The sequence below is a fragment of the Pezoporus occidentalis genome, unplaced genomic scaffold, assembly GCF_034315485.1.
Source record: "Pezoporus occidentalis ecotype Australia unplaced genomic scaffold, CSIRO_AGI_Poc_V1 ctg49, whole genome shotgun sequence".
Classification (NCBI taxonomy): domain Eukaryota; kingdom Metazoa; phylum Chordata; class Aves; order Psittaciformes; family Psittacidae; genus Pezoporus; species Pezoporus occidentalis.
In genome coordinates, this window is record NW_026915824.1 from 353,471 (window position 1) to 375,124 (window position 21,654).

Below are 21,654 nucleotides of genomic sequence, written 5' to 3' on the forward strand. Positions count from 1 at the left end.
CTGACTAGGTCTCAGCCAGAGGGGCAAATAATAATTGTGAATCAGAAGCTGGTATTGCCTCCACTGCATTATTCAAGGTATGCTTCATTTCATTTTTAATATAAATATCTGTGTTACGCTGTGTGCTTGTGGTTTCATATTCCCGAGAGAGACTGGGGAAGAAATACCTGTAAAGGTGACTACAGGGCTTAAATTTTAAGTCCCTAAAGCCTGGGAGCTTTAGGTATGGGTTTGAGCCATATGTTTTATTTATTTTAGGAAGGGTCCCCTAGACATATTATTGAACCAGCCTTGGTTACTGTTATTGATATCTGACATAAGGTTATACTTAATCACTAACATTTAGTACCACCACTATGAGGAATCTGAAAAATCCAGTCTGACCAGCCAATCTACCATTATGGGAAATCCTTTCCAGACTCCAACAGGCAACTGCATAAATAAAGCACACAGCAAAATATCAAACCAATGAATAAGCTGTCATATAAACAAGCCAAACAAGCTAGTAAAAACCACACTAGCATGTAAAGTAGGAAAACAGAGATCTGTGCCATCAGAAAGAGACATATGAACCAGGACAGCAAATGTACTTTCTTGCAAGGGATCAGGCTATGGAGGGGCAGGCAGAACAGCTGAGAGAGGCTCTGACTCCCTCTCTGTAGCCACAAAATAGAAGCAATCAGAAGTATCTTTTTAAAAACAGCAAAGGAACAAATATATGTTTATAGTGTAGGGCTTGGAAATGCATGGGAGAACAGACAAAAAGCCCCTTTTCTTGCATGTAAAAGTTTGGTGAAGGAAGTTTTTTGCTATTTCTGTGTTGGAGCCATGCATGACCGTTCAGCAAGAAGGGTTCCACCTTTCTGAAATTAATCTGAATGCAAATTAAAAAAGGTGGGAATCAGTTCCATTGATTTGTAAATGCTGAGCCTATGCCATCCATGGAAATCCCTCGCCCTCGATAGCCAGCTGAATATTACTTTTTGTTTTTTCATCCCTTCAGGAGGGATAACCACACTCTTTATAAAAACAAAACAAAATTGACCACTTCTGCCAGTGCTACAACTCTGCACCAATTGTGACAACTAAACCACTTATGTTACATTGGCTTAACTTTTCTAAATCTTAAGAAGCCGTGGAGTTTTACATTGCTGGAGGACAACTTATTCTTATTTTAGGTCAGAACCTGAGACAGAATAATCTGACATGATTAAATCACTGAAAGTTAGAATTGTGAAGTCCAGCCCACACTGTTTACAGCAGCAAAGCATTTAGCTCAGTAAGCTTAACCCAGCCCTATACGCGCCCACTGTCACCACGTAGGTTCTAAATTAGCCCTTTTCCAATATCTGTATTAAATACCATTTGTTTCTTTTCCAGCTTCGATGTTGCTGAATCTGCATTCCAGATGAGAATCAAAACACATCATATCCATATTAGACTTCCTGAGAATTTAAGAGAAGTAGAAATCATGCAGATCATGTACACCACAGTTACATTAAAAAAAAAATTAACAGACTAGTAACAGATGCTTTAATCACAGTGTTGTGTATAGTAACCATCCCCTTTTCCCACAAGCTAAGTCTGTAATTACTATGTATTTGCATAGGGGACTCATATCTTAGACATGTGGCTGTAATGACAGGTTTTTCTCTTATTTTTCACCATTAGAGTTGCTACATTTTTATTTTTAAAGTAGAAAAAAGAATCCACACAATGTCTAAAAAAACACATTGAAATATTTTCTAAGAAATTAGTGGGCAAATCTATCAATGGAAAGTTATCGTGTGCCACTGAGTGTGGTTTTGGAAATAAAACCTCCTATGAGATTTATGATATTGCTCATGTGTACTCCACTTTTCATCCAAAAGGAAGCCAGCTAACTCTTTTTAAGAACAAGTTTCACAACAGTGTTTTTCTTCTTCTCACTTGGAAACATGTTCAATTTGGGAATAAAAATGAGTTACTTCACCTGTTGTGGTGGATCAGATGTCTGAGTCACTACATCACGCTCATTTCAACTGAAATCAATTCTCTGCAACAGGAGGCAGTGGCAAGAGCTGCAAAGCATTGCAAAGATACAGAGGACAAAGACTGTGTCTTTGTAGTTCTTGCCATCAAGTTGTATACTCTTCTTCTCCATTCATCTCTAATCTAAATTCCAAAATGCCCATCTAATTGCCAAATGATAGTTAGGAGCCTAAATAAGCACCAAAACTACCTTCAGAGCGTTTCATTTTCATCCTTACCTCATGTAAAATTTCTAGACTCAGTTCAAGACCAGCATGTGGAAAGACAGGGTGAAAACCGGTTGACGAAATGAGTTGTTGATAAGTCAGTTATGGAGAAGATGAAATAATGGGGAAATGGATAGAGGTTGTACAGATATGAAATTAAAAGAGAGGATTCCAAATATTTAAAAAATAATAACCTCCTGTGGTATTAAATAGTTTTGTTTTAGTATTATTTTTTCTGGGACAAATTAGGGGAGACAGTACTCTACCCTTGTCAGGATCATTTCTTGTGCTTTATGGTAAATTAAAACCACCTACCTCTACCTCACCTCTTTGACGACCCTATTTGGAATCCATAGGACATTATAATCATAGAAGTTGAGAGCATCAGAGAGATTGCTAAATATCATTTAAACTGGTTAGCGAATGGTCCCTGCAATATGGACCTTAGCCATCATAAACAGCAAGGAGTTTGGTATCACCTGTTCACACAACTTGGCTGCTTTTCAGTGTATGAATATACTTGAAGATTCATAAACAAGGTCTGGTAAGGGGTTTCCTACACGTGTTGTGGAATGTGTGCATTGCAGCTGTCAGCGTTTCCCAGCCCAATCTTGAATTCAACTAAATGTCACCAATTTTTCTGCTTTTGGACTAAGTTGATCATGGGCAGTACTTCTGCCCTTTGGTTTTTAATGGGCTCCTCTACACCTGACTCTTCATTTATTGCTTCACTTTTTTCCTTTGGTTGTCCTATTTGGCAGGAACTTTCTCATCTCTTTTCTCAGCTTTCTGTGGAGAGCCTAATAAAAGCTATTCTTGAATCTCCTTTTCTCTTTATTTTACACCTTAGCATGGCTGATCTTATCCTTCCACCAAAAAAAATTTAAATGCGGGTAATGTCTCCAGGCTGTTGGCACACACAGTTACCTTTCCGCTTCAGAGCTGCCAGCCAAACTGGAATTCAACTTCACTGTTCTGACAAATCATCATCTCAGTATGGCTAAAACAAAGAACTTTCTTTCTATTTTTAATCTCACTTCTTAAATTTGAGCAGGAAATTTTTTACTAGATATATTTTCTTTACATTCAAGTCTTGTCCCTGCTTTCTACAACACATGGTTAGAATGCAGACTTACTTACCTATCTGCCTGTCCAATGACATTTGGATATTTCCCATAGCCTTGGACAAAGGAAATGCCAGCTTAATGAACAGATATTTGCCCCAGATAGCCTGCTAAGATAATTTTCATTGCTTTGCCAATGGCTGCTTCCCCTGTGCATTCACCTTCTCTAAAATGCATAACCTGCTTGTCTTCACTTTCAGAGCTCTTCACCACCCATGTTCATACATTATCAAATGATTGACTTGTGCCTTGGGTCTTCAATCTCTCTCATATTCCTCTTAGGCATAGAAATATACTATCTGCATACTTTCTACTATGCTGCAGATAAAGTTACCCATAAATACCTGTGAAATTACTTCCTTAACCTATTCCAATTCATCTTTAAGGCTCTCCTTGACAGCAATTACTTTGGGAATATGCTCTGCCACTGCTCGGGGTGCTGATCATTGTTTTTCAGTGTTCCCTTCACTGCCTGCATCCACCCATTTTCTGTCAGCTGATACTCAGGTATTGGAAATGTTTGACTGCAGAGACTCATCTCTTTCTCTCTACTGGTACAGCAAGTAGTCAAACAGGTTCCTGTCCCATGACTGGTCTCTGATTCACACTGGTAGTAAAAAGGAATAACAATAACAGTAAGAAACAATAATAACAACAGGAACAACAATAATAAAAGAAACAAAGAAAGCTTTAGGTATTTAATACGAAATGCACTTCATTGCAGCAGTTTTCTAGAACATGACAGGCAGAAGCACTGGAAACAGCAAGGAAGAATGATGGGTAGGGTTGGGGAAACAAAACCAGGTGAAATAAAAATCATGTCTTAATATGATAGTTTATGCTTTCTTTCTAATCAATTAAAAAAAAATAAAAATAAAAAAACAAAACCAACCAACAAAACACAAAAAACCCAACCCAAACAGCAAACCAACCCCCCCCCCCCAATCCTAACAAATAAGCAAAAGATAAAAACCAGGAGGAAAAGAGACTGTCACAGGAAACAAGCAGAAGAAATGCAGATGGCACTCAGAAATGTCGGACACAAGTAGTAATACAAAGTCAGGAAATTGTTGCCCCTAGTGCTGAGTTTGGCCCATAGTCATGCGTAGCAGTACTTAACCCACCTTCCAATATCAATAGTTCACTGTAATGCGTGCTATAATGTTAGGTTTTATATTTATATTTACTCATTCTTATGTGAACTCCACTTGCAGAGCTTAAGGAAAACACATCTTTCCGCAATTACTTTTTAAAGGTGAATGCTGAGTACAGAACTAGCTCACTTTTATTGCCTTTCACCTCCTCATTTCTGACATCAATGGGAAATAACCATCTGTGTAACTACCCAAATACATCTGTGGGAAAAAATCTATGCCAGGAAATAATATTACACTCCTAACATCCCCTTAAGCAAGGAAGTTTAGTGATGCAGACGTCTCTGTCCCTCTTCTCTTGTGCCCACACTAGAGGGTCAGAGGTGAGAACCTGGCTTTGAAGGCTTGACTTCCATGAGGCTCTTTTGGCTTTGCTGGCACCTTTGTCTCTGATACTTACCTTGCAGCTTGTTGTCCCCCTTATATCTGTCTTGGAGCATATGGTAAGAGATTCCTTGTGACAAAGTCTATGGAATTTTTACTCATTTTTGAATGCAAGAATTTTGAAGTTTGGGGCTTTGTTCTTCTGATGAGGTTTTTGTACACTTGGCTATTATTTAAAAAGCTGGGAAAAGATGAAAGTAATATTAAAAAAAAAGTCAGGCTGACTAGCAGATCTCTGGAATAACGTATTGTCTTTAGGTTTAAAACTGGAATGCTTCACAGTAGCATTGATATGACAAACAAAAGCAAACCCAAGCAATTTAAAGGACATTAATAGCTGATGTACAAACATTTAAGAAACAGCAGGAAATTTGGACTAAATGAAAGCAGAAGTAAGGAGAGACAGCTGGGAGAGGGGAACAAGAAGACTCAAAATCTTGTGCCAGCAAATGATAAAGTACAGTTTTTACAAGCCCACTTTCTTTATTCTCTATTCAAATTAAAGAAACATTTTGCTGCTGTCAGTAATATTTATGCACTGACTAAAGCTAAAAACACACTGGTGGTGGGAATTTTAAGTTGTTTTATTCAGAACAACATGTGTAAAATACATGCAAAAAAATCCCCCAAAACAACCCAATGCATTGTGTTCAAATTTAAGTTTCTATTTTAAAAAAAACCTAAGAGGTTGATCTTGAAACTTTTTTGCACATGAGTAGTCACTTCAGGTCAATAATAACCATGCAGATATTTCAAAGCACTACACAAGCGCTCATTTATCAACAGGAAAATTTAGGCTTATAAAGACAAGTCCAGAAAAAAAGGATTTACAGGATCAGGTCCTAATTTTTATCTGTCATATTTAAACTGATTTAAAGCTAAATACCTTCAAAACCCTGAGGTAAAATACAGTACATATACTTATGAGTTAAAGAGGCTGTAGAAAGCACAGAAGATAAACTTAACAAGGTAAGAACAGGAAGTTCAGTGCCTCTTTATAAGCTTTGGGTTCGGTATCCAACTGCCAAACCTTTTCCAGCTTTCCCTTATTCCAAAATACACTTTAAAAGAAAACACTGACATAAATATACGTGCACAAGTACATCTGTGTTTACCACGAATTTTTAAAAAAGGGTATTTCTAGTCAGGGTGGAGAGCTTGATATAATTTCATTGAAATCACAAGCCATATATAAGAACTTAGTTGCATCATTAGGTAAAACTTGAGATGTTCAGAAAGGCACATTTGTAAACATAGCTGCTCTGGCCACAGGCAATGAGGACAGTCTTTCTTAACGCCTCTGTACTAAGGAAAGTGTATTTCTTTCTTTAGGTCTTCTTGTGCCAACATTTTTTGAGCAGAAGTTGAAATCAGTGGTTTGCCCTGCCTAAAAAATTGATGGTTTTTGTGTTACATACTACAGAGGGGTCCAAGACACACACATGGACCTGCATCTAAAAGAGTCATTGCAGCAGCCCAGAACAATTCCATGACTATTTCCATGAATTACACCCCTCCTTTATTGAGGTTCCCAATAGTCCAGATCTCTACAGAAAGCCATTCCTCTTTTGCAATGGAGTGACACACGCACAGAAACCTTCTTCTAGTCCAAATATATGCATTTGTAAGCTTTTAGTGCAAGCACCGTGAATCTTGGGTGCTTTGGCTGGAGGACTAGAAAAGGTAACTTTGTACTATTGAAGAAAAATCCTTCTGCGAGCCAAAGGCTGAAGCAGCAGGCGTTACCGGGCCAAGCTGGCAAATGAACAAGTGGAGATGAATCTTACGCAGGGCTGTCAACAAGCTAACGAGGAGAATGAACCAATGGTAAATTAAATCATATTGAAGCTGTATTGCAAATGGCATATTAAAAGTATGGAATAAAGAAAAAAACAATTGCTATTGGTGCAAGACGGCAAAGCAACACCAATGATGACAAATATTACACAAAAAATTGGGTTTAGCACAGGATTTTCTCATACTTGCAGTCTAAATCAATCCTGGCAGCTGAACGTGAAGAATATTAGCCTAAGTTTGGTCCCAGCTAGTTAGCAGAACCATTACAGTTCAAAACAGATTTCTCATGTTGGGAATAAAAGCTGCTCATCAAAAAGCTGATGAGCAGCTACAGGGAGACAGCCCTACAATAATCAATCACCAATCAGTTATAGAAAGCGCTTATTCTGCCATTATACAAAGATTGTCATTACTATATGTAGACTGTTCTCATGAGAGAAGAGATAATGGTTTCTTTCAATGACTAAAGCAATAGCTTATATGCAGGAGAACACAATTCTAGGAAAATACAAACACAAACAACCAGTTTCAGAGAAAAATACCAGACGACACAGACTGAAGAAATAGCATTACTGAAGGATCCCTATCCTTCTATTTCCTACTTCATTTAAAAAATGCAAAATTATAACTTTTCCCATTTAGGAAAAGGGAAATGATATTTGAATCCATAGCAAATTATTCCTAAGAATTTAGAACTTTTTTAAAAATAAAAAAAAAAAAAAAAAAAAATCCCCAAAACAAACAAAAAAACACCCCAAACCAAACCAAACAAACAGAAAAACCAAAACCAAAACCCCCAAAACACCCAACTTTTTTTGATTCCCTTTCAAAATGACAGAGAACACTGCACCGGTCTAAATTTTGACAGTGGAAACTGACTTAGTGAAATGTGTGCACTTTTAGAGTAAGCAGAGGGCTATTTTAAGCTCCATGGAAAAAATTATGGATAATATTAGAATATTAGTTTTACAATATTAGTTTAAGGTAAAGGTCAAGTATCTAAACAAAATATAGGAGCTAAATATAGCATAAATCAAAAATATCTAGAATAAAATAGATATCTAAACAAGCCTTCTGCATAAATTCAAAGTCAGAGTGCAATAATGGTTTGAATCTGCAGAAGTTCTTTATATTATAATTCATAACTCTTGAAATCTGCAGATAATAACATTAAATCCCTTGGAAAACGGGGGTGGAAGGAGAAAAGCTTTTCTGCTGTTTATTTTTGAAACATAGGCATTTTCTTTCCCTTAAGTAAGCCTACAACCACCCTGGCACCTCTTCTGCACCACTAAATAACAACTGGATGCTCATGCTTGGAAAGCTGGGTGAGGGAAGCAATTTAAAATTTATTTTCATAGTGGAAAATAGGTTTTGCCAAAATAGTTTCAGTTTATGAAAGGAGAGAACAGCTGTATTTGGTTTATAATAAATCTTTCACAAATCAGTAAAAGCAAATAGACAGCACAACTGCAACCCATAAAAGTGGAAAATATTAAACAACAGAGAGTGAAGTTGTTAAACTTTCCCACAGATGCTGTTGGTAACAAGCCTCTGCAGAATACATACGTGAAACGTGCGTGAAAAGCAAACCTGAAGGCAAGGGGCATCAGACTGATGCAGAATTACTTATTAGAGAAATATCCTATTAAGGTGGTTTTTCTGGCTATGGAGGAAGGTGTCTCCAGCAGTTTCCTACTCCCATTACTGAATGTTAGTGCAGAATAATTACTTGCTTGCCAAAAATGAGAGGACATTGACCCTGCAGACTTATTGAATTCATACTGCTTGCCTCCAGGCCATGTCGGGGGTTATTCAATTTTGCCTGAGGAGGACAATCTATTATGAGAGATGAGTCAAGAAGGCATCTTCCCTGATTGCCCACCAAAACCATTATTGCAGTGTGGAGAGGGCATGAACAGCGGGTGGACGGACAAGGCAGCGCTGATCCCGATTACCGGGGGACCAGATACAATTTGCATTACGAGCAGCAGTGGAGCTCAGGGCAATCAGCCAGAGACGGGGCTGCTGGCCGCGCAAGCATTGCGCAGCTAATTGTTTGTGCTTGGCCTGGCAACCTTCACTCTTGTGAGGAGGAGGCTGATCGGCTTGATCTGCATCTGCGTGAATATTTGTGCATTGACAAAACCTTACAAGTTATCCCCAAAGGAAAAAAACAGATGTTTCAGATGCTGTATGTTTCGGCACCTTAGACACTGCCTCTCATTACAGCATTATTGTTTGACATTGATATCTTTCAGCAATTTAACAAGGCAGAGTTAAGTCACAGCTTCATTTAAAATGAACAGACTAACAAAAAAAACCCAATAACCCCACCCCAAAAAAACAAATATGCACCAAAAGATCTAAAAAAACCCAACCTCCTCCCAAGAAACTAAAATAACAGATTAATTTTTGTTGAACAATAAATACGTGTTTCTTTCCAACAAACTTGCCTCAACATCAATCACTTTAATCACTTTAAATCAGGCTCCCCTTTTTAAAAGAAAGCTCTTCACAGGTGCCTCAGCTTTAAAAGGGGCAGTGCTGTGTTACATACCTGAACACAGTTGCTTAATTTATGGAACTAATTGGACATGTAAAATAAATCAATGTTTTCCAGTTCTCAAAGGATATGCTCTTCCCAACATTGCCTGGTGATAGTGATATTGATCTGAAACCTGACTCAAAGCAAAATGAAACCACTAGAAATGCTATGTGGCTCATTTAAATGTGTTGGGGTTTATTTGGACCACATTAAACTCTTTGCCTGAAGGAAAAACAGAAACTTAGTGAAGGAATTCATGTGAAAACATGGGTATCAGCATGGAAAAAATTCAATCATTTCCTCAGTTTTGTTACTGAAAAAGCAGGGAATCATCCTCCTGTCTTGCATCCTATTTTCCAATATTTTGGGTAGTCTGGAAGTGTAAAACTATGATGGAAAGCTGCTACCTCAATAAAAAAAATTAGCAAATCCTAACATCCAAGAAAGCCTAAAATATCTTTTTCTAGGTTTGAAAGTTAGTTAAAACCTACAGCTAGTAAGCTTGCAAAATGTAAATCAAATATGAATTTGAATGCATCCTAGTAAATGTGTGAAACCCTACTTTTCATTGTTTTGCTGTCCATGTTAGCATAAATTATCACCTTTAAAAAGAGAACAGAAAATTCTAATGCTACCCACGGATCACCAAAACCAAGAACAAGGCAAAATGGGTATAAATATAAATTAATTTCTTCTGACATGGTGACCAGTTTGTAGGGGCATATTGATGGGTAGACTGGGTATGTAACTACAAGTTACCAAATTGAAACCATGCCTTGGATTATAATGAAGGCAAACAAAGTGAGATGAAGACATTGTGTCAATTTTGTTTACGGTTCACAAGAGCAGCCCATATTTAAGGACTGATTAAGTCAGTTCTTTCCTCAGAAAAAATCCCATCATTAACTGTTGTCCTTCAAAAAAAAAAAAAAAAAAATCTATCTATTTATAGTAACTTCTTTCATTCATGCATTCTTTTAATGAAGCAGAAAAGTAATCGTCAGAGCAACAGCAAGGTGCATAAACACAGATACTGAGTGTCACTTTGGCTACCTGGGACATCCCTTTTGTCCAACTGTTCCAGAAGGGCTCAGATCTCCCATCCATCCTGGGTCATCTTCTCTCCAGTTGCCCTATCTAGATTGAAACAAGGTTCAGGCACCTGATTCACATCATACAGAAACATTACAGAACTATTATAAAGCATTATATAATATTAAGTAATCACTGAAAAACATTCAAACCTTGCTCTGGAGAATGTTTTCTTAATTTTCTCCCTGGCTTTTCTGCAGTGAGCATTCCTGTAACATCAGACCGTTTCAGTGCAGTGGGACAACTTCTGCCTGAAGTGAACCAAGGGACTTCTGGCCAAGATACCCCTTGTCACATTTGCTGTGTGTATCCCACACATTGCATGATGGAAAGTCCTTGAGCAATATACTACTATAATGAGATAATGATAACAACAATATTTTGCATTCTCAGTTGATGTTTATTCAGTTGAAAGCTAAGTCCCAAGTTACATGAAAGAGCTGTATTAAAGAAGACTCCATTTTAATATTTACTAACTTCTTGGTGCCTGACTTGGCAACCACCAAACATTTTTTCAACCACAGGGGTTTTTGAAAGCTTTGTGCTCTCTGAGCAGGACTGGGAAAAACTCTGGATGGATTTTTTTTTGTTTTACTTCCAGGCATGCTAATGAAATTGCTCTGTGTATCTTCATAAGGGCATCCAAAGGCTTCATGAGCTGTGCTGAGATTCAGCATACCTTGTCTACACTAGGAAGCAACATACAGGTAAGGGCAGAGGATAAATTTAATTCTTATTCCTGTGTGGAAAAGAAAGAAGCAATCAACTGGCTATTGCACTTTACAAGTAATTGCTAACAGTGGTGAAATGGTGACAGCCGAGTACCTTCCTTGTCGGCAGGGAAGAGCAGCACACAAAAACAAATTTCCTGCCACCTTGGTGTTCCTTGTTTGGCCTTTTTGGTCTACTGGTAGGGAAGGACATGCTACCTGAGGCATAGTGCTAAAATGGCTTACTTTTTGCCAGCCTAAAGTTTACCTTCCTAGCATATTTAGCACAATCTACTAGTGTTAAATAGTAAACCTGCAGTATTTTGTGTAATCTCTACACAAATGTCATCTACCTGCCCTTTCCACAGAGACCACATCAATTCACATCTCAAGATACCTGATGATTATTCTCAAGATGAAACACAGTTTTAATGATTCATTCTCCGTTGCAAGCCTGCCCTAACCTAGAGACAGCTCAAAATGCTTCAGCTAAATCTGTTTTTAGTTCCATTAGAAAATATGACTACTGGCTTTCCAAACTTCTCTTAAGGAAGTATTTTTACATGCAGCTTTTCTTGCAAAAGTGCTGACAGATAGGTACTATAACACACCCACAGCATTTCTGTGGCCCCAGTAGCTTCACTGTAGATGCAAATATTTTTCAGATGATATTCAGAGTCCACTGTCCCTAGGGAATGTACTGTAGCACAAGATGGCTCCTCACAACCTGCAGAAAAAAAAGCCTGCAGGATGATCATGTACTTTCCAAGCACTGTTTACCAGAAATATATGGCTTTTTATGGCCAGAAAGACAAAGCTCAGTGTTCACACTTGTTAAATTCCTGACTTGGATATTTTAGAATTAAGTGCACCAGACAGATTTCTCTTTTTTTTTCCCAGCATTTTTTGCTGTCTTTCCTACTAGGTGACCAGTTTTACTAATATCCCCACTGGATCTCTAAAAATTAGTATTCTGTAATGTTTCCTTTATGAGAGAGTCAGATTAACCAGAAATGACAGGACAGAGAACAGAGACACACTGCTCAACTCTGCTCTTCATTCACAATTCTCTCATGAAATCATCAACAATTTTGCATGACTAAAGGCAGGAGGATTTGGCAAAGGAGACTATGATGCTGAGCTCTGTCCTGCACCACAAACAGACATCCAGTCCTCCACATTCTGCTGTGGCATAAAATGGCTTTCTTAACATTTTGCATAAAACAAAGCTACTCCTCTGAGGATATTGGCCCTTTATTTTCAAAAGCAACCTTCCTCCTACCACTGGAAGTGCCTGGAACTCAATCAGCACCTCATCTGAAAGGATTGACTTGAGACATTGATTCTTGAGGTGCTGGATTAAGGCAGCAGGAGTGAGGCAGATTGATCCCATTTGTAGATTTGTCTTTCAGCTTTTATGCTACAGAAACCATTTTTACATTTTTCAACTCCTTTTTTCTGTCTAGCTTTTAAGAGAGAAAATGATTTTTCCCTGCAGTCATTTTAGACTCACAGATATAAAAGTGTGTCTGTGGCCACTTCAGTGAATTTACTAATTGCATCCAATGCTTCAGTTTTATTTCTGGTTTCATACTAAATAAGGATTTTCTTTGAACATATTTTGGAAACAGGTTCTTTTAGACCATCAACATATTCTATTACATAAACTACTTTTTAGACACTCTTTTATGTAAGACTGCTTATCTAATGCGGTGCAACAAGTCCAAAAAAGCTGTTAAACTGTAATATAGAAATAATTAGCATGTCTTTAAAGAATGCTAAAACTCTAAAAAGAAAACTTTTATGCCAGACTCCAAGTTACACAGAGCCCTTTTTGTAGCAATCCACAAGAGCAAGTTACCAGAAACACAATAGGATCTGTAAAATAAAAATGCTTGGGAGAAATGATGAGGAGCACAGGACCAATAAAATATCCTTCTTCACTGTTTCTCTGCTAGAGATAATTTGGCTAAAATAAAAGAGTTTGCTTCCCAGCAATCCCTGAGTGCCAGTGCAATCCTCGGGAATCATCATTAGCCATACATTTGAGTAAAGCATAAATATGTTAAAACTGCCTCTGTAATGGACAAGGTCCTCTGGCACTGCATATGTTACTTCTGGTCATGGACCATAATTCTGAGCTCAGCAGTGTTCACATACATACCTCCATTTGGGACAGCAGCAGTAAAAATTTAAAGGTCTCTGGTTTCCATATGATATTTTCATATAGATGGATTTTGCTCTGCAATGTAGGATTAGGATTAGAGTACAGACATTCTAAAACTTCATGGCTTCTTTCCCAACCTGGGTGGTTCTTATTAGAATCACATGGGAACATAAACTGATCATAAAAATAGTAAATCTGTTATTATTTCAGTTATATTTATTATACATGAGATATATTGTGAGAAATATAAATTCTAAATCTAAACCAGCAAAGTGATGTTAAACCACCAAGTTTCCAGGACATGAGAATTGTTTAAGTAAACAATAAACTTTGAAAATCATCTTTTGAATGGCTTGCACTATTCTATACAGCACATCAAAGCCTGGTGTGTAAGGCGTTTCTATGATAGCAGTGTCCAGGTTTGTATGTGTAAAAGTAGGAGCACATGTACCGAGAAAAGAAGGCCATCAAACTGGCAAATGAAGAGAACCCCAGCAAGAGCTAGATCTAGTTGAATGAGTGAAAGAAAAAACCCAGCTTATAAAATCACAAAGAATATTATCTTCAAGGTAAAGACTAATTTGGGGTGAGAGGACCTGGAGAAAAACCTTGTCAAAGCTGGGTGGAATGAACAGACCAGAATGATAGGCTGCTGTAGGCAACTCAGGTTGACCTGACTTGCCTAAAGTGACTGAAACAGGAGGCACTGGCAAGAGGAAATAAAAAACCTTTGAACCAAAGGTGACAACAAAATGTGTGAGAGGAAATGGTAAAGAAACTGGCAGAGGTACTAACCTGAGTAGAAGAAAACAGATCCAGGGTAATGACGTAGAGGTGGCAGTTTGCTTAAATGAAGTCGTCACTCAAAAGAGAGAAATAAAGACAAGGATAAGGTCCTCTGAGTGCGAATATGCACTTCTGGCCTGACTGCAACCACAAATATCGTAATAGAAAAAATCAGCTCAGCAGCCGTGATTCAAAACAGAATAACCAACTTCAGTACAACTGGGAGCAAACCTTTTGAGCTCTTTTCCTCTCCTTAATTGGTTTCTTTGACACTCTTTTCCCTCTACTCACAGCAATTTTCTGATGTTTTCTCCAGAAGTTTTCTCTAGGTTCTTAAGCACCACTGAAACACATAAAGTAAGAGTATTGAGCCAAATCGTGTCTCAGAACTAGCTGTCCAGCCTTGGTTCCCCAAGAAAGTATTAATTTCAAGCACATGGCCCGACAGGTTAGCACCTTGCACTCAGATAAGCTCAACTCAGTGGATTTCTGGAGGATGTGATTGACTTTTCTTGCTTAGAGATGTGGGATAAAGTAAAAATGTCTCTCTGCATTGTTTACAGGAAAAAAATTGCAGACCTGCTTCTGCAGATTTTTATGCAATACATCTGAAGGTGCAAAATAACCCAGTGACATGGTGGGCTGTACACAATGACTGCTGTGTTTAGACTTTCTGTGTTATGATCAAGTCTGAAACATCTGACACAACTCTTGGTGGCCTTTAGTTATTGGGTAGCCATAAATGAACTCGCAAGAGCAAATGCTAGCATTAGGGTGAAGATAACTCTTCCTAAGGAGTGTAAACTGTGCATAGGAATGGGTACTCAGAATGGTGACCAGAAATAAGAAGGGAGGTCAAGTATTTTAAAATGTATTTTAAACCAGGACCTAGCAGGGCAGCAGTCCACAGCCTAAACACCAACAGTGGGAAAATGTGATGTGGTCGGTGGGTCAGCTCTGTTACCTGTCACTTGCAGATGCTGCAACACATGCAGGCTGCTACTTTCCAAAATGAGGGTTCACAGATGAGGACAGGGGTGCACCTTCTAGACTTGTCCTCCCACATGCCTGTCACCTCTGAGAGTCAGCAAAGGAGCTCACCTCCCTTTTCTGCTACTGGCAGGTCTCAGGTGGCCATGCGGCACGCCAGGTCGCAGCCCTGCTGCATCCCCTGCACCAGCCCCAGCCTGACTGGGAGCTTGAAATGCAGCACAGCTTCCCCCAGCACTGCCTCTGCTGGAGCAGCCACTGCAGCCAGGGTCAGCTGTTAATTCATGGTCTTCTCCCAGGGCCTAATACACTTTCCATTTCAAATTTTATTTGCTGTAAGCTTTCAACTTTTTGCTACCTCATTACATGTGCCATGTCTTACTAGGAGTTTTGAATGGAGTTGAGTTATTCTAAAGCATAATTTTCTGTCTTGTTTCTCAAACCTTTGTCAAGAAGCTGTACAAATTCTCACCTCAATGTCAGAAACATTCTTCCATTCAGGGTGACCATTTGTCAAAAGACCTTTTAAATAAAGAAAAACAAAAAAAATTAAACAGTCTGTACTGTGATTTAGCAGCTGTTTTTACCACAGGAACACCAGCACCACTTGCTGAATTGTCTTTGCTTAATGTTTGTTTGAATGTACGTGTGAGAATGCTGGCATATAAAACATTAGGCTACCATTTGGCATCTGGAACAGTGGTGCAGCAATTAATAGCTCCAGCTTGCAGATAACATTCATATTGACCACTGATCTATTGAACTGTTATATTTAGAAAGGAAAATCTCATAGGCTATTGAATTTGAATCTGTTCCAGCTACTCTGCAAAGCCCTTTTTTTTGCTTCCTTTTCTCTCCCCTGCAGTGGAATTCTCCAAGGCAAATGGAGTAAAATATTTTGCTGGAGGGGATACTTTACTTTCAAGATTTATACCTTTGCACCACAAATATAGCAAGGAGAAAAAAAAATCAAAGACAATAGTAAAAATGTTGAAAGAATTAGAAAGTTTATTTTCTATCTCTGCATGAGAGTTTGACAGTCAAACAGGGATTGTTTGTTTTATCACTGGGGGGTAAATTTTATGTTAGGCAGCCTCGATCAAACTGAAATAACAAACATTATTTTATTTTAATAATAGTTATTTCTCTTCTGATGCAATGTCAAGGGAAGAACTGTCCTTCCTTCTCAGACATCTGCTACAGAGAAACTGCTAATTCTCTTGACAGATACAACCTGAAATCTTGTTTCGATGAGTTTTGATCTATATACTGTAAAATATACCAAAGAATAATGTGTACAAGCCTGTTAGCATGCTAGCGGCATGTATTAATAGATGTTTTGTCTCTGTTTACAGTGTCTCTACTTACAGTATCTACCCATAGTTTGTATGTTGATTTAATACTTGCCTTTGTATTTCCAATACGATGGTCAGACCACCATGCGCACGCCCTATTACCATCTACCTTTCTCTGAGAGAGGAAATATGTATTAGATTATTTAATAGTCTGCAAATCCAAACCTGAGGGAATATTTTGCTGGTCATTTCACCTTGTGCATTCTTCTCCTCTTTATTGTCTTCTTAAAGCATCATGAATGACTTTTCTGCTGTTATAAGTGTTGATAATGAAAACAAACAAATACATGTTATTATTAAAGAGATTCTTGCCAGGAGGTAAAAGAAAGATGTGCTCCTATGAGAATTGCTTACATATTCTGTGGATTGTAGGTAGTATAGCTTTACATTTATTGAAATTGTCTTTCCCCCCTCTAGTTCTAAGAAAATGTGCCTAAAGCTATTATCGCATCTATCGACTCTGTGGGATTTAATGGACGTGGCTTCTGCTCCCAAGTGGTTGGAAAATGACCTCTATGAAGCAAAGTTCAAGCAGAGTGAAAGCTCTGAGACTGAGATTAGAGACCTGTCAGTTGCCTGGTAAGATAAAAGTGTAAAATTATATGTGACGCTCAGTTCAGTCACATCAAACAGCTCAGAAATGTTTACTGAATGAACTACACAGTCACTAATTACAGTTTCCCCTTAAGTATTCACATTATCATGGGCAACAAATACCTAGAGAATCTGGAAAGGGAAAGCTTCTAATAAGTATGCAACAATTACAGCAGGCATGGTTTTGCACCTTAATTTTCTTACAGTGATTGTTTATAGTGAAGAGGCAAGCTTGGCCTGTCATCACATACAGTATCTATCTCTGTTTCAGATCTTCTGAGAAAACAATATGATAAATCTTTAATCAAAATATAGTTACATGAGCATATCTACTAACACTATAATAAACACGGCTTCCTCAAAACATGGAAAAAACATTGCCTTAACCTAGTGACCCTTAGTGACCAGGCTGTTCAGTATAGCTATATATATAATGTCCAATGATTACAGCAGCAATTAAAAAACAGATGAATCAAAGTGTGTTGAAATTGCTCTTCCACTTCTTTCCAGAGGAAGTGTGTTAACCTTGTATGTCATGGATTTTTTTCCATTCTTGCAACTTTTCCCATGCTGAAAACTGCCTTTCTTTTGATGTTTACTAATTGCATATTTTGTAACGTAGTGCAGAAGAATAATAATAAAAGGTTCTCCTTCAGCAAGCAAGGACCCTCCTCTACACTTCAGTTATCACCCACAAAAAACTTTGATCATAGACACGATCCAGAAAGCAAAAGGAAGATGCAGGGGGCTCAAGGAATTCTGAGCTGAGCTTTGTAAGGCAGTTGCAGTAAGCTGACATGAGACACTTCAAGTGAGAAGGAAGGACAAGGACAGCTGGTGTCCACATGCTAGAAGACATGTTCCATCATCCACTTCCAAGACCACTGAGGCAGCAAAGTCATTAATAAACCCACAGAGAGAGAAACCTGGGATGATCCATTTCCATGGACACAGAGTAATGAAGTACTCAAGCACGCGGCTATACAGAAATAGAAGTGACTGTTCAACCTGTTGCCCTTTGCATGCTGTATGTGGCTAATTTATGGTTCCTATTGGGTTTATTTCTCCTTTCTTTCTTTTTTTGAAAATGCATTTTACACAATGGGAGTGTCTTTTTTTTCTTCTCAGTGATTTTTGGTGTCATGCTATACTCTATTCAGGAAAAGAAAAATCATTTTTATTGGTGGAATAACTGCAGCAGATAAAAAATGATAAAACAACATATAAAACCTCACAGTTATACTAAACTGCAGAGCCAGTCTGGAAGAAACTACTGTTTTGACATCCGCATATCTCTACTGTCTACTGAAAATATAGTTTAGTTAAACTGTTTTAAATTAGCAAGTTTAAACAACAAATTATTTCATTGAAAAATATTTGCTGAAGCAGTTATCATCAAACATAGCTTTATGTCTGGCTCTGAATTTAATATATACCTTTGATTTTTTTTATTCTTGTAATTTTTCTCAGATAAAAAATAGCTTTTTCCTGATCTTTGTTAATTCCAAATTCTATAACATCATTAAAATAGCCTATTTAACAAATGCAGGACATTAATCTTCTGCAATATATTCAATAACCTGCTGGTAAAAAAATATGTTATTTTTTTCTTTCTACTTTTATATGATCTCTAAAATGTGCTTAATTAAAATTGATCTCTCTTACTTGAAATCTTTACAGAGTGACTTAAAGAAACATGGCCTCAAACACAGTTATTTGAATTTACATTAGCAAAAGGTCCAACCAATAACATGTAGTTGTTGTTACGTACTGTCATTTACACTTAATGCCACTGTCTCAAGCATTTTAATCACAATGAAGCATTCTGTTTCCAACTGATTTTTACAGACCCCTTGATTAAACCTCCAAAAGTCTCTAAACCATTGTCCCTGGCATGACGATAAGCATGCAGAACAGAACAGGTTAGCTGAAATTTAAAAGGGGGAGGTTTGTTTGCTCAGTATGGATATTCTGGAGGGGTGGGAGTCTTGTGCTAAGTTCTGGTCCAGTTCACAGACACAGGTCACAAAAAGCACATCTCACAGTATTTTTCCTGTTAGCTGAATTAGCCGCACCATGAACTCTGAAAAATTAACCCAAGATTGCATCAACAGGGATGTGATATTCTGCTTTTTAACACTTGGTGTTTTAAAGCCCTGTAACCGTCCTTGAGAAGTCATTGTAACCAGAATAACACATTAATTCTTTTTTCCCTTTTAATTTCTACATCTGTCTGACTCTACACAGGCAGTAACCTCATTGATAAATTACCTTCCCTAATCTCTTCTGAAATAAATATTTTATACTTGATGTCTGTTTCATTGACAGAGGTGTTACTTCTATTAAAAAAAAAAAAGACAAAAACCCAGAAATGGATGCCAGAGAAATTAAACTTGTACTGCAGCCAAAACAGGTTAAGGACACAAGGGCATGTAACAAGACATCCAAAGTAGCTGATGTACAAAGTAGCAAATGTACTTAGGCGGACAAAAATCTGTAAATATGTGAAAATAAACGATTACCTCTTCCACAATGCTTTGCCAGAAGGAAAAGTCCGACAGCACTGCCATTCTCCGAATTTTTACTTTCACTGTCCCCAGGTATGTTGAAGGTAGATGTTTCAAAGACATTGACATGAGAAATGCAGCTCAGGTGACTTAGCAGAGATCTTAAGGAGTGGAGACAAATACACACTCTGGACTTGCTGATATATGAAAAAAGACTCAAGTCTTCCACATGCGATCTGTTAACAAATGGTAACATATTAACATTAAATGCAGTCAGATTTTGGGTGAAGAGTGGGATCAAGACAGAAAGGCTAATGGTTTACTATAAAGGTTTGGAAATCATGATGAAATATAGCACTTTTTAAAAATTGTGCACATATTCCATACCCGGAGCTCAAAATCCATAAGGAGAAAAGCCCTTTTGGAGAAGGTGATTTCCTTCAAACTCTGCCATTCATGGAAAATTTGCAGAGCTACCCCTGCACAGAGTTCACACAGTCCTGAATCTCCTCTTAACTCTCCTGTTCTTGATAGCAAAGGAAACAAAAAACCCCCCATACTCTCTTATTTGGAAATGAATACCCAAATCTTCCTCTCCACTATCATTGTATTCTCCCTTCCCAGTATTTATTCTTATATATTAAAAAAAATGTTAAAGATCAATTTAAAAGATGAAAAGTGTTTCAAATGTTTAAAACAAAAAAATGTTTCAAATTTGTTTAAATTGTTTTTTATAGTAATGATTTTCAAAAACTGAAGACATGAAGGATATGTTCTGGGTTTGACTTCCTGTAGGCTAGGAGTAGGATAAATTATGGTTTTGCATTGTAAAAGGTGATCTCTCCTCCTTACCAGTGCTATCAGCATCTGCAGGTCTTATCCACAGGGAACAATTAATTTTTTCCTGAACAAGTTTGCTCATTAAGGTATCTGACTACCACTTTATTTATTTCCAATAGATGGTGCCCTCTTTTTGTAGCAGATGTTGAAACTGAAAATAAGGTCCTTAAATGTATGCTATAATGACTGGGGAATGTCAAAGTGTAGCCTGCCTCCCATTTGCACTGTAACAAGTATGAAGCTCAGGCTCTCCCTCTGGTACTCAGTGGGAAGTTGTAACTCGCTAATTGGTGACCTGAGAAAGGACAGGTTATTCAGCAAATATTTCCTTTATATAAAACATGAATTATACACTGAAGTCAAATATCACATGATGAAAACAGAAACAGATAAATGGCCATTCCCTTTGCAGATGTTCAGACTGAACTCTCCCCTCCTGGTAGTGCCACATCCCCCCACCTCCAATGTTCTTTTGACCCAGACAAGGCCTTGAGGTGCAAAGAAAACAACAATTTGCAGTGCCTTCTCCTGCCTCCTCTATCTCATCTTTTCCCTTCAAAAAATTATACCTGATCTTTAGTCCCCACTCTACAAATTTATTGTGAATTATTATTTTTCTTTGAAATTCACCTTTAATAATTCCCACACTTTCACTCTTCCCATACCCAATACCTCAGGATGGCCAGGTGGATTGCTTGTATCATCAGAAGAGAGAGTATAGTAGCCTCACTGCTTCCCTTATCATGGTCAGTCTGAGACAGTCCTCTAGCCAATTTAACAACGGCTGTCTCCCGCCACAGTCAACCACTTTATAGCACTCTTATCCGATTCAAATTGACCTGCAGGGCACATTTCAGTAGCAGCTTAATTCACTTTCTCCCTTCCCTCGAGCTGAAAACAGTAGGGCATTAGTTGCCATATAATGTAACATCTTTGTCTTGTTTTTTCTATTATCTGGACTAAGTAAATCATAACAACAGCAATATAGTTGTGCGTTGATTTAAATGAAGAAATATGCTTCAGTGTTAAAATAATTCCTCTAATTTATATATAGCAAAGCCTCACACAACGTGTTATGTCAATGACATCCCAAACCAAGAGGTGCAATCTTGAGAAATTGTTTGATTAACTTCCATCTTGTAAAACATCTTCTCATAGCAAGTGCTTAAGCCTGTAAGAGCTGCCAAGTTCAAGCCGGTGTGGCGCATGCTATAAGTCTTTCTGCAGTCCTTTGGGCCACTTCGCAACAAGAGCTACCATTTTGCTGTCACTGTCACTTCACATATCTAGTCTCTAAAGCTCTGTTCGTTGTTTCATTCTGTTCTATGTCTCCCTTAGGAACTTCTTCATTTTAATATAAATAGAGCGC

At 37.8% G+C, this 21,654-nt stretch overlaps 1 long non-coding RNA gene across 1 annotated transcript; it reads right to left on the minus strand.

Annotated features, from left to right (window-relative positions):
- Nucleotides 1–16,959: 16,959 nt before the first annotated feature.
- LOC134172977 (uncharacterized) lies at nucleotides 16,960–20,085 on the minus strand. Its single transcript, XR_009968081.1, has 2 exons — nucleotides 19,461–20,085; nucleotides 16,960–18,090 (listed from the first exon to the last, which is right to left on the minus strand). It is a non-coding gene; the product is annotated as an uncharacterized LOC134172977 (long non-coding RNA).
- Between the last annotated feature and the right edge of the window lie 1,569 nt (nucleotides 20,086–21,654).